Source organism: Centrocercus urophasianus, unplaced genomic scaffold, assembly GCF_019232065.1.
Source record: "Centrocercus urophasianus isolate 14NV4802_14NV808 unplaced genomic scaffold, USGS_Curo_1.0 seq_14, whole genome shotgun sequence".
Taxonomy (NCBI): domain Eukaryota; kingdom Metazoa; phylum Chordata; class Aves; order Galliformes; family Phasianidae; genus Centrocercus; species Centrocercus urophasianus.
The window spans coordinates 47,116,151-47,131,902 of record NW_024884586.1 but is presented as its reverse complement, the minus strand read 5'-3'; the positions used below and the strand labels follow the sequence as shown (position 1 = coordinate 47,131,902).

The following is a 15,752-nucleotide window of genomic DNA, read 5'->3' as shown; positions in this document are numbered from 1 at the left end:
TGTTCTCTCCTTGTGCCATGCTAGGACAACCAAAGCCTGTGGTGCTGCCCCTTCTCCCCCTCCTACGTGCCCTTGTAAGAGCTGGAAAGAGAGAAGGTCGTTGTGTGAGCACACAGCAGTGACTGGGAACATCTGCTCAAGCCAAAAAATAAGCAGAAACAGCAACTTTGCAAAGCTGCTGGGAGTTAGGGGAAGTGATGAGTAAGAGCTTTGCTGTCCAGTCCCCAGTGATGAGGTGTGTGGGGTGTCCTGGCCCAGGCAGAGGCCATGCAGGGCAGGCAGTGTTCCCTGCTGGGACAGCTCTCCTTGCAGACCCTGCCTGCTTGGAAACTTGGTGGAAGAAGGAAGGTTAGCAGAAGCAGAAATTCCTACAGCATGCCTACCAAGTGGCGGCTTCAGTTGGCCCATGATGCTAGAAAGCAGTTTTTAGCTGGGGCATGTCTCCATCTCCGTCCAATCTGTGCAGCATCCAGCCCCACGGAAGAGCAGGGAAGTGACTCCCAGGGCCTGTGTTGTAGAAGGTAAATCACCATATGGGAGCTGATGGCACGATGTGACTGCGTGAGATGTCTGGGGAGAGAGAGAGGAAACCCAGGGCCTGCACCTCTTCACGTAAAAGAGGCTGTGTGGGTGCCGCTTCCTCAGCAGCTGAAGCTGCAGTTTCAGATTGAGCTGGGGTTTCTGTTTCACAGCACTCATCCTAAGGGGATGCTTGGGAAGAACTTTTGCTCTGTCATAAACTTTCAGAGGGGATGAGATTTGAGATCAGAATCTTGTTTTATTTGTATTTCCTCAGCAAACACTGAGTTTTTCAGATTTGGTACTTCTGAATGTGTTGATGAGATTTCTGCTTTGAACTCTCATGGCAGCATGTTTTTGATACTTTGCAGATTGTGTTCATAATTGCCTTCCAGCTTTATGTACCCTCCTCTTTTTCTTGGAACTTTAGCACTGGATTTTTTCACTGCTACATTACCTTTTTGTAATTGTTGTTTTATTAATACCCAGCAGTTGCTTTGTCCCAGACTTCTATCTCACTCACAGTATCTGTATATCCATTAGATCCATCTGTATATGATGCCCTTTAGATCCAGTCTCCTACGGTTCTTTGCAGCCAGAAGCTAATGGATTATGCGTCCACTTAGTAAATTGATTACCTTGTGTCTCATGGTGGACAAACAGAAATTAAAGTATCTGAAAGTCTGGAGAACTTTTGGAAAACGCTCCTTTCCTCCCTAACCAACTTTTTATGATCTGCGAGGTTGGAGTAATTCAGCCTTGGAAGATAGTAGTGAAGATGGTGAATTAATTTTCCTTCTCATCAGTGGTCACCTCCTGCACTGCAGCGATTCAGAATGACAGCCCACCTCATTAAAACTCTGCCCATGTGTACTTGATATTAAACAAATCAGATAGCTCTGAGATTGCTTATTTATTCCAGAGAGATAAGAATGAATTGAACCGAAGCAGCTTGCAGCCTGATGCGTTTCAGCTGAAGGCTGCTAATGACGCATCCTAGAAACACAGAGCATCAGCAAGTCCTTTGTACCTTGCTAATATTTCCCCTGCAGTAACATGAGTGCAATTATAGCTTGGAAAGATGGGAGCTGGAAGGCTGGAGGAGAAATCCGAGAAAAGGATTTCATGATGCAAAGTCAGGGGGTGTATGTGGGTGAGTGGGGAGCAGTGCTTATAAATAGTTCATGCTGAAAGCTGCTTTAGGAATGTACGGGAATTTGAAAGGTACAGGTGGAGCACTTGTAAATGTGCTTGTTTTACAGAAAGAGAGGTGTGCATGCAGGTCGAGGAAAGGAGCAGAGAAGGAAAGCTGGACAGGAATCAGGGCAGGGGGGAGAGAAAGTGGAGCCTTAGTGGGGCGAAGCTGGGGAAGAAAGAGGTCAGTGTGAAGCTGTTTTCGGGAAGGGATTTAAAACTACCATATAGCTGATGGAAAATTTACTGTCTTGCTTGTGACCACCAGGGAGGAGAGATTGCTGCTGCCTGCCCTCCCTCCTCCCAGTTCATCTTTTGATTTATAGTAATAAGAAACTGTCCTTCCTAAGAGCAGATCATGGGGCTCAGCTGAGGGATTAGAGCCGCGCCGCTGACCTCTGAGCGTGCTGTGATGCCGGTGAGTCACCAGCTCATCCTCTGTATTGGCAGGCTGATGGATCCCCTGGCAGCTTGTTGGTGGCATCTCAGTGTTGCTGCCTGAGATGTGCCTTTTGTGCTTAAATTCTGACTTGAGAAACAAGTTCATTCCCTGACTCTTTGTGTTTCTCTCCTCCTTGTTTTCTCAGCTTTTACTTCTTAAAATGTAGCCTTCTTTTGACAGATCATCTCCATGGTAACTAACAGGACCGGGCTGCCTACAGAAATTGTAGTAATAAAGTGGTTGGTTTTTACACATGATGAAAAGATGATGAAGCACAATGATAGGTGATAAAGACACAGGTAATTGCTCTAGAATAATATTGCTGCCAAGAAGATGACTGAACTTCCCACACAGAAGATGAACAGATGGCGTATTTATTGAAATTCTTAGGCTGTGAGCAGCAAAAATGTAATTGATGGCCGTGTAGGTTTTGTTTCAGTTTACTATATGCTAAATGGAGCTGGGGAGCAGTGTGCCAGCAGATGGAGCCCGTATGCAAAGCCACTACTCTTCTCGTCGTAGAGCTTGTTTTTCCCCTTAGCTCAGAATTCCAATCAGAGCCATAAAAGCAGCAGAACTGCTAATTGCTCTGATGCATTTGCTGGTTTAGATCTGTTGCGTAGCCCCATTTTATTTTAGAAAGAGTGTAACGTTTTTGTAAGAACAGTTGTGGTAGATGATCTCAGCCTGCTGGGAGTGCTGGAGGAGAAAGCAGAAAAGTGAGTGCTTGTGAAACTTGTGCTCAGTGCTGGCTTGCTGGCTCAGGTGCATGGTTGTGTTAGTAAACAGCAGCCATAGATTATTTGCCACCACGGCTGCTGAAGGCTCTTCTGGTGGGACGTTTTGTTTTGCAGAATCCACGGGAAGACAAAGGCAGGATTTTTGCTCCAGTCGCTCACTCTGCCTTATTGAGCATAAGATAAAGCTGATTAGTCCAAGGTTCTTGTTGCAGTGTTGTCTGCCTGTGCTTCACTGTGTATTTAGAATAGTTAAGAATCATTAGGGTTGGAAAAGGCCACTGTGATCATCTGTCTAACCCAACCAAAGATCATCTAGTCCAGTGGGGTCTGAATGGCTCCGTTGCCTCCTTGTGGTGCTGTGCCAGAGCCTTGAGCATGCAGGACTGCAGCATCACTGCCAGAGGACTGGGAGCCCTTAGTTCCCCAAAAGATCATTCCAGTGCTACCCAAAGCACAGAAATGCCTGCAGGAATCATTATCCAAAAAGGATTGCTCTGTGAGGTGCAAATAACCCCACTCATGACAAGGAGTGCCAGCGGAAGCATAAAGATTTTTTTCCCATGTGCAGCAAAGCTGCGTGTTGGCAAAGCACCGCTGGGAGAACAGCTCGAGCTGAAGTGCTGCTGTCAGGCTGCTGCTTCCTGACCTGCTCCAGCAGCCTGCTGTGCCCTGCTAGCTTCCCAAGTGCGGTGATGTATCAGTGGGAATGTTGTGCTGCTTAGTGCATCGTAGGGCTCTCTTTCTCCACGGTCTGGTGCTGCTTTATTGATCGGGTAACTCATTTTCTCATCATGTTTGGTAAGGAAGCCACTTCCCACCTGAGTTTACATCCTGCTGCTCCTACTCATATTGACTACATTTGTAGGGCTTGCATGCGAGGGGCTTTGAAGGGGAGTGTAAATAAAAGAAAAAACAGGATCTTTGTCTTACGATGAAAGCGTCAATGAGACTGCAAATAAATGCAGTATAGAACAGACTCTCCAGGACGCTTTGCCCTAGGAAAGAGCTATAAATTGCGAGTTCACCTCTTGGCAGTGTTTGTGTCAAACTCACCCTGCCTTCCTCCAGATTGTCAGAGCACCCACATCTTCCGTGGCACCTGAAAAGTCTGATTCGTATGCAAATTGCTCCCGTTTAGGTTAAAAACTAGCTTGCTGTCATTCTTTTTTCAAACTCCTTTCCTTCTCTTACAGAAAAGGAGGGGGAGAAGAAGTATGGAGAAGGTGTATCACTTAAGTAACAAGATGAAACAAAATTCATCTTGCTGGCAGCAGAAAGATGTGCTTTTTTGAGACCTGTCAGCCAGCCAGCAAATGGAGCATTAAGTTAAAGAGACGCCAAAGAGATGCGCTATGTTAATACAAGAGAGGATAGGAAAGGAAGAGCATGAATCTGAGCACTGAAAGAAGGCTGGCTTAGCAGCCGTGTTTGAGCAGTTACTCGAGTGCGTGGAGTGCGATCGGAGTCGTATTAACCCAGCTTGTTGACTGTCATCATGCAGCCATGGGTTCCTAAAGAGCCTTCTGATTGACTTTAAGTGTTGGTTGTCCCTGCAGACCTGGCTGGGCATGAGGGACCTGAGCTGCTGGGGATCCTTGAGGACAATGGTGGGGGCCATTGGGATCTTCAGAGGATGAGCCGTGCATGAGAGAAAGGGCTGCACACATTGGCCTGAGCACAGCTGTGGGAGCTGCTCGGTAGGCTTGCTGTGTGCTCCCTTTCCTGCCACACAGCTCTGCCCCTCACTGCCAATTGAGTGTTTCAGGCAAAGTGGATCAAAACATTTTATTTCAAACTTACTTTCCTGGCCGACGAGGTTGGCATCGTCTCATGAAAAGGTGCATGAAAAGATACTGTCATTTTGCTGGAAGAAATTCTGGAATAAGTTTTTATTTTCAGAGTTAGAAATGGAACCTTTCCTATTGCTTTTCCACTTTCTACTTCACCTTCTCCCTCTTCTTTCTTTTACCCCTTTCTTTTTCTCATACTTTCTTTCTTTTGTTCCCCCTGCTCATCTCAGTTGTTTTTTTTTCCCCCCTCTATTTGGCTGTTAAAATGTCCAGGAAGGTTGAGGGGGATCAACACTAACATGAAGGTAATGGCTCTTCTTGGACTGTTTCCTGCCTGTGATGTGCTGAGGTTCTTCTCATTTCCCATCCTTATCAGGGCAAAAAGAGGGGATGTAGAGCAGAGTGAGATCAGAAAGGTGTATTTGGCAGGTGAAGCTACTGGAGTAGTTTGTTTTGTTTGACTGAGTGAAAGCTGCAAACTAAGCAATTATTTTTCATCTTCTGCTGTAGCTTGCCATTATGTGTGTTCAGATTAATTTTAAAAATAGTTTTGAAAGTTAAACCAATAAAGGCAATCCATGGTGCAGTGCCAGAAGCACGGCTGTGCTGTGTCAGGGCAGAGAGCTCTGACCCTGCCTGCCAACAAGTGCTGGGGTGAGGCTTTAAGAAGCAGAGTTTGACTGCATTCCCAGCTTCTGACAGCCAGCATCTTGGGGACTCTTTAAGCCAGAAGTGTCAGTATGACATTTGTGTTTGGTAGCCCATGAGGAGCTCATACTTCATTTATCCATTTGCTTTTTGACACCATCGATGTTTCTATCCCATGCAGCATCCTGCAGCAGGGAGTTCCCAAGCCTTGTGCTTGCATGGAGCCCTATTTCTGGGCATTGCATTCTGTACCTGATACCTGCCTGTTTTATTGCATGCCCCCCAGCTGCTCAGGAGCAGTAACATCTCCTTGCTTATTCACCACCTTCATACCACTTGATTTTCTATTACCCTGATTCCACTGTCACCTCTTTCTCCCTCTGAAAAAGTCACATTTCTTCCTTGAGCAGAAGCTATTGCATACCCCTGCTTCTCTTAACTGCTGGCTTAAAACCTTTACAGTATTTCTACCTTGCATTGAGAAGTAAGAAGTGCAGCATGGGTTTGTAGCGGCAGTACTGCTTTTGTGCTCTTACTGCTTTTCACATTGCTTTATTTGCCTTGTTTCTGAGGCACCTGTTTTTAAAGAATTGTTTGGAGAGTCATTGAGATCCCTTTTCTGAGTGAAAATAGCTGAATTAGGTCCTTCAGGTTCTCTGCAGGTAACACTGGTGCAGCATTCAGCTTCCTTGCTCTAGGCCTGTCCTCATGAGTGTTCCTTGTACACCTCCATCATCTTTGACCCCAGCAGCTCTCTGGAAGGCGTCTTATTTCTGCAGCACTTGAAAAAGAATTGTAATTAAACTTTTATGCCATCAGGAAATTGCTTACCACAGTTGTTTCTTGGTCTGCCCTCTTATGATTCTACATTTAACTTGCTAGAAGTTCACGGTCTTTTATTTTTATTTTCCTCCTTTGAACATGATATTTGTGTTCTGAAGGACATTTTTTCTCCTTTTTCCTTTACTGCCAGCAGTCATCTTAATCTGTCGTGTAACCCATCAACAAACTGAAATTTAGCTTTTGTTGTTGCTGTTCATTTAGAGTGTTTTAACTTGGTGATACAGGTAGCCTGGTGCTTTCCTGTAATACCTGTACATGCTCTCTTGGAAGAGTTTCCAGCTCTACAGCTATTTTATGTTATTACTACACAGATTTTTACATAGTTTTTTTTTTCAAAATTTATGGCTTGGATTTCTGTGGGCTTTTTCTCTTCTGCAGGGCTGCTGAAGAGTTGCCTTTCTTGTGCATCTGAAGGCCGGCTGCTTCTCTGACACAAGTTCTTAACTCATTATTTACAGCATCTAAACAGTGCTTTCTTAACTGTGTCACAGTATTTTCAGTGTCTGCATGTGGTTTCACGTCACTGCTTCTTGCTGTTTGCATACTCCAGTCTCCCTTAGCCCTGCAGCAGTCCCAAGTCGGCTGCTTTTGCTAATCTGTTCCTTTTTATCCCATTGCACTGCTTCCCCACTGGCCTTACTTGCTGTGCTGCTCCTCTGCTCTCTGCATTAGGATTTTCAGGGTGCTGCGGGTTTTGTTTGCCTCTGAACCTTCCGTGTTGCCTCCATGGTTCCCAGATCAGGACCTGTCTTAATGTGGAACTGTGGAGTGACGATGGAAAGCTGCCCATTCTTTCCAAGCATCTTATTTACAAAGTACTTGTAGTTACGTGTTGTTTTCAGATAAATGCTTTTCCAAATGATAGGAATGTGGAATATTGCTGCTGAAATTCACTTATAAGCAAACTTGTATTGCTGTGCTGTTGTGTAAGCCTAGAGTTTACCTTGAGTACTGCACATGCTTTTATCCCCTCACTTCCAGCAGAACTGGAAGGGTTCCTGGTGGCTGGACTGGGGCTCCTGGCACAGGACAGGTCTGATTTGCAAAGACTCATAAATGGTTTAGGTTGGAAGAGACCTTAAAGATCATCTACTTCCAACTCTGTGCCTTAGGCTGGCTGCCCAGGGCCCCATCCATGGCCTTGGATACCTGCAGGGACGAGGCACTCACAGTTCTGGGCAGCAATGCTAGGGCCTCACCATGCTTTGAAATAAAGGAAAAGCAGTTAGCTCTTTGGGGTCTGATAGAGATCTACAGACTAGCAGCAGAGGGATTTGTAGGCAGCCCCTTCATGGCCTCATGAGGTCTGGGGGTGTCATAAGGAGCAGAAGGAGGGGAACCTTCACGCAGCGGGGTGGTCAGCCTGCAGACCTCTCTGCTGAAGGATCTCTGGGTTCACAGCAGTTACGTTACGGAGAAGTTATGGAGAAGACTAACCATGTCAGACTCGAGAGATCCTCAGAGATGACTGTGACTGAAGATGGGAGGGTTGCAGAGGAGTGGAGGGCATGTGTGTGTTCTGCTCCAGTTCTTTCCTAAGGCTCCCACTTAGGGCGGTGGATGGAGGGCAGGCTGCCTGGGGAGAGGGATCCTTGTGGGGAGGCATGGCTGCAACTCTGTCCTCATCTTGTGCTGAAGCTCTTGGAGTAGGTTTTGATTTACATCTCTGATCTCCACCAGACCTTCACCTAATTGAGTAGATTGACCCTGGGTCGTACACAGTAAGCAATTAATCATAGACTGACTAATCAGCTGTCTCAATGGCTGGCACCTTGCAGTAAGGCTGAGAACCACACACTACCTCCACTCACCAGTTTTATGCTTCAAGATTTATAGTCAGCTAATTCTATTGGATTCTGTGGATTTACTGTAAACTTTAGTTATTATAAGCTCTGAAACGTAATGAAAGTTACTTTGCTTAGCTAACCAAAGTGGATATTTAAAAACTAAGTTCTGTAGATGCTTTAAGTAATTGCACTCAATAGTTCTACCATGCTGTTAACATTTAGCTCAAATCTGTCATATCTATCTAAATGTAAATACCCTAAAAACTGAGTACCAGAGTATAGAAGCATTATTTGAGGTTTAAAGGTAGTTTTATTCAAACGTCTTCATTGTTATCTTTCCTCTGGTTCACCTTCTCACTGCCCTGACTGTGGAGGACCTCCATGAGCTTTTTCATTGCTTCCCATTGACTGCTGGACAAGTGGAGCCCAGTCACACTCTTCTCTGCTGTGTGCTTTATGCTCCTTGGTGCCTGTGTTGTAGAAGTTTCCTGCTTTGCTTGGTTTTCTCAGAATGACTTTTGTGTCCTTTCTGTGGCCTAAAATTGTCAGTGAAAGTATCATTGTTTGCCCTCCAGTCATATTCTGAGCTGGGCTACCCTGACAGCTGTGTTACTGATAGGAGAATGTCCTCTGCACATTTTGCCTGCGCTGTTAGTCTGCTGGCTGTCTTTTCACTGTTTAATTTTCGTTTTGATGCTGGTAGATAACTGTATTACACTCAAGTGGAGTTGCAGAGAGGCACCTGGAATCATAGCTGACCCATTCAAAGTGGATTTCCTGCGCATACTGGGGTTGAAGTATTTCCTTAGTCCTTTTAAATTTCTCTTCAGAGACATTGAAGGATTTTGAGGACCACAGACACCTGCTGCTGAAGGGTTCCATTTTCCCCCGCTCCATTCAACAGAAGATGACAAATCCTTTTTTGGGAGCCTGTCTAGGGCTGGGCATAGCCCTAGCATCCTCCTTTCTGCTTATGATGCTGTGCTCCTTAAGGTCCCTGGCTGGCACTGACATGCTCTGAGCATGGGCGGCTGACAGTGCTTGTGTATGTCAAGTGCTGTGAAGGCTTTGTGGTAATATTTCTGGTGGTTTTGGCTCCTTATTGGCCATCTGCACTTGCTCATGCATCTCTAAATGATTTTACTGTGCATCACGAGCAGCTGGTCCCTTTCCTTCAGTCTGATATGGCTGCTTATCGGTGTCACTGAGATTAGATTGTGGTGTTTGTACTTGGCAAGTGTTTGAATTAGTTAAAGCCACTCTGCATGCATCTTTATTCTTTAGCAGTATTCCCAATCAGTGCGTGTGTTGCTGTTGGCTTGTTTTTCTTCCCCTCCCTGGACTATTTGGTCCTGTCTTGGCCGTCCTCATCCTCGTTGAGATTGCTGCGGCTGTTTTCCTCTCTGCCTCTTGTATCACTTCCCATGGTACACCGGTTGTTACTGCCTGTATTCCTGGTCCGTTTGGCTCATCTGCCCTGCTGTGTTGTTTCGGTAAGAGCCCATGTTGACTTGGTGTTTGTGTTCCCATTTTGGTTTCCCCCTGCCCAGCTTGCTTTCCGTAGCTTTCTGTTGGCATTTTTGGAGGTCCAGCTCTGTTCCTCTCCGTGTGCTTGCATATGCATGCTGGACCTACGTAACTCCCAAGCTCTCTAATTAGTCTGCTGCTTCCAGAGTGCTTTCTAGACCCAGTTGCAAGATGAAGAGCACTGTCAACTGTTCCTTCATTTCTGATGGAAAATTGCCATTTTTCTGGGGAATTCCAGCCTCCCTTCATTTCATCTGCAGTAGTTGTGTTTTTGGTTGTGTTTCTGGCAGTGCTCTCTTTCAGTGCTCATCCTTTCTTTGTGCTGGAATATTACTAAAAAGAAAAAATGTTCACCTTTAATTGGAAAAATAAGGTCCTTAGTATTGATTTTCAGGTCTGTAAATGGATTTGGTTCTTTCTTCCATTCTTGTGTACATAGACTCTTCATTTGGAAATGTACCTCTTGTGGAGTTCAAGTTGGCCTGTCTGCACGCTTTGTTCTTAAGGGTTCATTTGTCCACCAGTTTCTTTGCTCAGTGCTCCCCTGGGCTGAGTGCTGCTCCAGGCTTTCCTTCCTCCCACCTTCACTGACACAGCATGAAGTGTCTCACTTGCAAGGAAGAACGGGGACCATTGGCTGCAGTGAGACAATGGCACAGGTTGCCCAGAGAGATGGTAGGTGCCCCGACACTGCAGACACCCAAGGTAAGGCTGGATGGTGCTCTGAGCACCTGATGGAGCTGTAGGTGTCCCTGTTCATTGCAGGAGAATTGGACCAGATGGCCTTTAAAGGCCCCTTTCCAACTCAGTGATTCTATGAATCTTAGCAAATATCTGTGAGCTGGACTGCTCAAATCCACATAAAACATGGTGGAATTAGTAGTGGGAGACCTTGACTGCAATAAGTGAACCCCAAAGTCCAAACTTGTGGCACAAGTCAGGGTTGGATGTGAAAATGCTGCCATGAAGCGTACTGCCATGAAGGTACTCAGGATTGTAGTGAGCCTGGCCATTGGACACAACATGGAGCAGCTACAGGGAAACTGCTTGATCAAATTACAGCTGATGTAACAACCTGAATGGGTACAATTTCTTTGTGTACTTTAGCAAACCGGGTTAGATTTCTCTTAGGCTTAGCAGGCACATGGATTTTGTTGATATAGGTGAAACTAATCTTTTTGTTTGTGATTAATGATTTATGAGCTCATTTCAAATAGCTTTCAGGTGTGGTTTCGGGTATACAGGCTGTGCTTTGTGCTGTGGCACTTCATAGGTATTTACCGGGGAAATGCAGTGCAGTTCAGGCACTTGAATGATGTGTACACTGATTCTGCTAAGGCAGTTTCTTCTTTGAGTCTAGGACTTATCACCTATAGCTGTTAGCAAGCAATGAGTGAATGCAACTTGGACAGAAATGTGTTGTGTGAATATTTCTGAGTTCACAATTATTGCAGGCACTTTCCTTCCAGTGTGGGCAGCTCCTGTATGCTATTATCGCGGAGGAGGGGAGTGCTGGGCAGACACTGAAGAGCTCAGCAAGGCTCATTTGGTATTCTTCACTGCTGTGTTCATGCTTGTGTAAGAGAACTGCACTGACCTGCAGTCCATTCCATACGGATTTCCAGTCTGGGCTCGCTGACTCCCTGCGTCCTGGTGCACCCTCAGAGGCCTGGCTGTTTCATCAATTCCCTTTGTTTCATATTTCTTTTGAATAAGGTTTGCGCCAGAGGAAGAAGAGCAGTATTGCTTTGAACCTAAGAAGCAGGAGATGCATTTGTTGTTGCAAACTTTGGAGGACTTTGAGGAAGGTTTTCTGTAGGGGACAAAATGAAAGCGTAAGATGTTGCTGTCTGTGTGCGGGTATACTGCAATCCTCCTTCCCCTGCATGTGAATTATAGTCAGCCCAGTTCCCCTTCAGCAAATGCTTTGTTCAATGATAATTGTTTCATGAGGAAATTAAAATGTCAGTGCTGTGCTGTGTTAATGATAGAGACTCTGGAGAGCTTTGAACAAAAAGGTTTGGCACATGAAGTGGGTCAGAAAGAGCAGATATTAGTGCTAATGATAACATCAAACATCCTGGGAAAAGAGCATCAGTACAGTGTGAGACACAGCCTGTGTAGGGAGCGGGCTCAGCCCTCCTCTGACTCCACAGGTCTGGACATTTCTCCTGCTCTGGTGGCGGGCAGGAGATTGGGCTGTTTGCTCTGTAGGGCAGAGGAGCACCGTGCAGGTGTCTATGAAGAGATGCATTCAGCTGGGCCTGCTGGAAGCCATTTGTTCCTGCTGTAACCCAGTCACACCAGGGCTGGCTGAGCTCTCGCCCCAGCAATAGATAAATCAGAGTGATGTAAGCCTAGCGCTCCTGTGATAAGGAGAATTAGGAAGTGGATTGAGAGGGGCTTGTTTCAGAGCTACAAAGGCAGCAGAGGGTCGGTGGGGCTTTGAAGGAGGCTGCTGTGTGGAGCTGCCATTGAACTGGAAGCGATCCGTGTCGCCAGGGAAACAGGCAGCCTGTGATTCCCGGCCAGAGGACGCCTGGTCTTTGAAATAATGGTGTAAAGGTTTTTGTGACACGCACCGTCCGGGTTTTAAAAATAACCACTTGACATTTAGCGGGGTATGAAAGGGATATTGCTGCAGTTTAGCTGGTGGTTGACAAATACTGATAAAAACTGGGTCTGTTTGAAGAGGGGTTTGAATGTTGGTTCTGCTAAAGCTCTCCCAGCGCAATTGTTTGGGGGAGAAAGAATGAAGTGGGAGGTGAAAGGAAAGTGTTGAGTAGACGGGATGGGAGCTTTGTTCTCCTAGCATAATTGTAGCAGTATTTCTGCATTACTTTTTCCATTGTAATGTTACAAAGGATGTACCCAGGAGTAAAGTTTAGAGTAAGAAATTAATGTGGGAGAGCAAAGAAAGAAGCTGAGAGCACTGGAGTTGGAGTGAAAGGCTCGAGTTGTCTTCCATTTTCCTTCATAAGTATGGCAGTCTGGTGGACTTTGGAGAACTATGAATTAAAGTGAATTACCACAGAAAAGATGGTAAAGGCCCCAGCAGTAATGGCCCCAGCAGAATTTTCAAGGTAGAGTTCAGAAGTAAGGGAATGGCAGGATAAGCAGTAGGAGGAAGCTGGGAGCAAGCGGCTTCTCTGATGTGAATCTAGCTCTGCAGCAACGATGGAGCATTGTTTCCCTGGGTGCTGTGTCAAACCCCTGCAGATCTTCAGCCACCTAAATCAGTGTGGATGTTTCCTGCCGCTGGAGGCAAGCATACTGCCTGGTTCCCTGGGCTGGGTGGCAGCTTATCATTTGCTCCGTGCATGGCAACTCTGGGTTGACTCATGGAAGTCAAAGGGCTTGGTGTCTGGAGCCAGGTCTGCAAGCCCCTCCTGAGTAGAGTATTTGTTCCCTTTCCTTACTCACGTTTTCTGTCTGCTTCCCCATGCACTCTCCTGCTTTGAGTGCTGAAAGCACCTGTGTTCAGATGGCATGACTTTTATTCTGCAGCCTTTCCATGCTGTTTCTGAGAATGGGATATTACAGCTGCCAGAAAACAGAATTTTGCTGTAATTAATAAAGTGCAGGGAATAGGTTTGATTTCTCTCCAGGGAGAACTGTTACAGCAGAGACAACAGGGATGGATTTGGCCTCAATGATGTAACTTTTCTTTGGGGAATCAAATCTACATCCAAAATCCGTGCTCAAAGCAGAAGTTTCGTGGATAGTGAGAACAGGATGTGATCTCACATCAAGTATCACTGAGCTTTCTTTAATGTGCCTTAAAGATTAAGAGAATACCAAGTGTTTATCACTGGAATGTGAATGTAAGCAGCAAAGTGAATGTGTATCTGAACAGGAGAAAATAATTACTTACAGTTTCAATTTCACGATAACTGAATGGCTCTTTTTTTTTTTTTTTTTTTTTCCCAAATAAAGAGCTAGCACTCATAAGCTGCAAAATGGTCAGGAAAGCTACGTGTAAGGTAATTTTAAAAAAACAACCCTGTTAAGTGGTATTGGCTTTTTTATCTCGTTTCTCAGGCTAACATTCCTTTGGTGGCTGTCACATGTTTACCAACCAGCAGCCTTCCTCGTTCCTTGGGTCATTAAGTCAACAAATACGAAGCAGAGAAAAAGAAGAGGCACCACTCCAGTCCCTGAAACTCAGGGTTGTGCTTCTGTTCCACTTTGCCCTGCTTGTGTGAGCACCACAGGTCCAGAGGATTTAGAAACCTGTCCCAGGAAGAAAGCTTTGAAATGTATTTTCTGTGAGAAGAGTATCTTTGGGAATTTTCACTGCTGGCTTGACTTGTTTTGCTGCTTTACGTAAGGACAATTAGGTAAGCCTGGTGCTTTGAATAATTTGTGCCTATTTCTTGGTGTGAAGATAGCTTTCCTATTTTGTTGCTTCTGTGACAATTGTAGTTTTTTAAAGGTAAATCCTGAGTTACAATTCTTGTTACTGTGAATTTGCATGTTTCTTGGGTTTTCTTAAAGCGGTAATACAGGGGTCTTGGAAATTGCAAATAATTAAATAGGAGTTAGCCTTTTCTTCTGTTTTCTGCTTTGACTTTGTGCTGTTTCCTACTGGCACTTAAGATTAAAATCTACTACTACAGAACAGTAGTTAGACCATAATTATAGGCCCACAATAAGTAATGTGAGTGCAGGGAATTTACATTCATGTTAAGCAGAGAGGGTACATCTGATCCCTGTGCAGGGGAAGCTGTCAATACTTGCAGATACTTGTGGCTGGGGTGGGTTAAGAAAAGGGTCTAAATGTAGCATGGTAGCTGTGGGAGAATATAGCTGAAGATATCCGAAATAAAATAGTAAGCAGGCCTTGGCTGCATGTGTCCGAATAACCTGAGGAATCATGCTGCACTTCGTTCTTGGGGTCTGCCATGGCAAGTGTTTTGCAGAATGTGTGCAGGGATGGTTGTTCACGTGGGCTGAAGTATCAAACTGCAAAAGCCTGCAAAATATGTGGAATCTGTTTTAGTTAATCTCCATTGCATCTATTTTGGTTAATAGTCACCTCTGCCTCTCCCCTTCTTGCTGTCCTTCTGACTCTCAAGCGGCATAGCTCTCCATTCTAGTCTTGAGAATGGGATCTGATGGGCATCTTGCTAGACCACTCTTGATTGTTTTTGAAAGGTTATTGTAATCAAGAGAGGTGCCATTGAGGACTGTAAGAAAACAAATATTGCTCTAGTCTTCAAAAGTGGCAAGAATATATAGATAGAAGGAAAAAATCTCTTACAGTGAAGGTGGTGAGGCACTGGAACAGGTGATGAGAATCATTGGAATAGTGATGAGATTGATGCCCCGTTGCTGGAGACTTTCAAGACAAGGCTGGATCAGGCCCTGGCCAGCTTGGTCTAGCTGTGGACATCCCTGTTCATTGCAGGGGAGTTGGATAGAAGGCCTTTGGAGCTTCCTTCCGATGCAACACTGTGATTGTATGAAGAAGGAAGATCTGGGGAACTACTGGCTAGTCAGCCTCACCTCAGTCCCTTAGACGATGATGGAACAGCTCATCCTGAAGGCCATCTCTAATCATATGGAAGTCAAGAAGATGATCAGGAGGACTCAGCATGGATTCATTGAAGGGAATCATGCTTAATGAATCTGGTTGCCTTCTGTGATGTCACTGCTGTCTGGACAGGTGAGAGAGCAGTGGATGCTGTCTGCCTTGACTTCAGCAAAGCTTTTGATACTGTATCCCGTGATATCCTGATAGACAAGCTCAAGGAAGTGTGGGCTGCAAGAGTGGATGGTGAGATGGGTTGAGAGCCATCTGAATAGCGGAAACCAGAGGACTGTGATCTGTGGCACAGAGTCTAGTTGGAGGCCTGCAGCCAGCGGTGTTCCCTAAAGGTCCAGTACTGTTTAACATACTCCTAATTTACTTAGATAAAGGAAGAGTGCCTTCTGAGCATCATCAACATTTGTTTTCTCTTCTGAGATCACTCCTGCTCCCCATTAGGTCAGTGAGAACCGTACTTTTGATTTCCATGTCCTATTCCAGAGACATATTTTGAGCATAAGTCCTAGGGTCCAAGTCTGATTCAGTTTTGCCAGGCTGAGAAGTGCCTGGAATAGACAGAAGATGTGATACGGGGAGAGTACAGGGGGGTGAGGCACATGTGGACACCCATGTATCCTGACCATTAAAACGAGCTGATTCCCACCTCATTCTGCCTGTTGAACCTGATTTCCTCTCCTTTGTTACAGAGCTTGTGGTTAGCTGAATCAGTTC

At 45.4% G+C, this 15,752-nt stretch overlaps 1 long non-coding RNA gene across 1 annotated transcript in view; it reads left to right on the top strand.

Moving 5' to 3' along the window:
* LOC122158179 overlaps positions 1-15,073 on the top strand; it is a 35,326-nt gene extending 20,253 nt beyond the window's left edge. Inside the window, exons 3-4 of the long non-coding RNA XR_006168160.1 lie at positions 13,532-13,830; positions 14,901-15,073. This is a non-coding gene — a long non-coding RNA (uncharacterized LOC122158179). The remainder of the gene's footprint in view (positions 1-13,531; positions 13,831-14,900) is intronic.
* Positions 15,074-15,752: the final 679 nt, after the last annotated feature.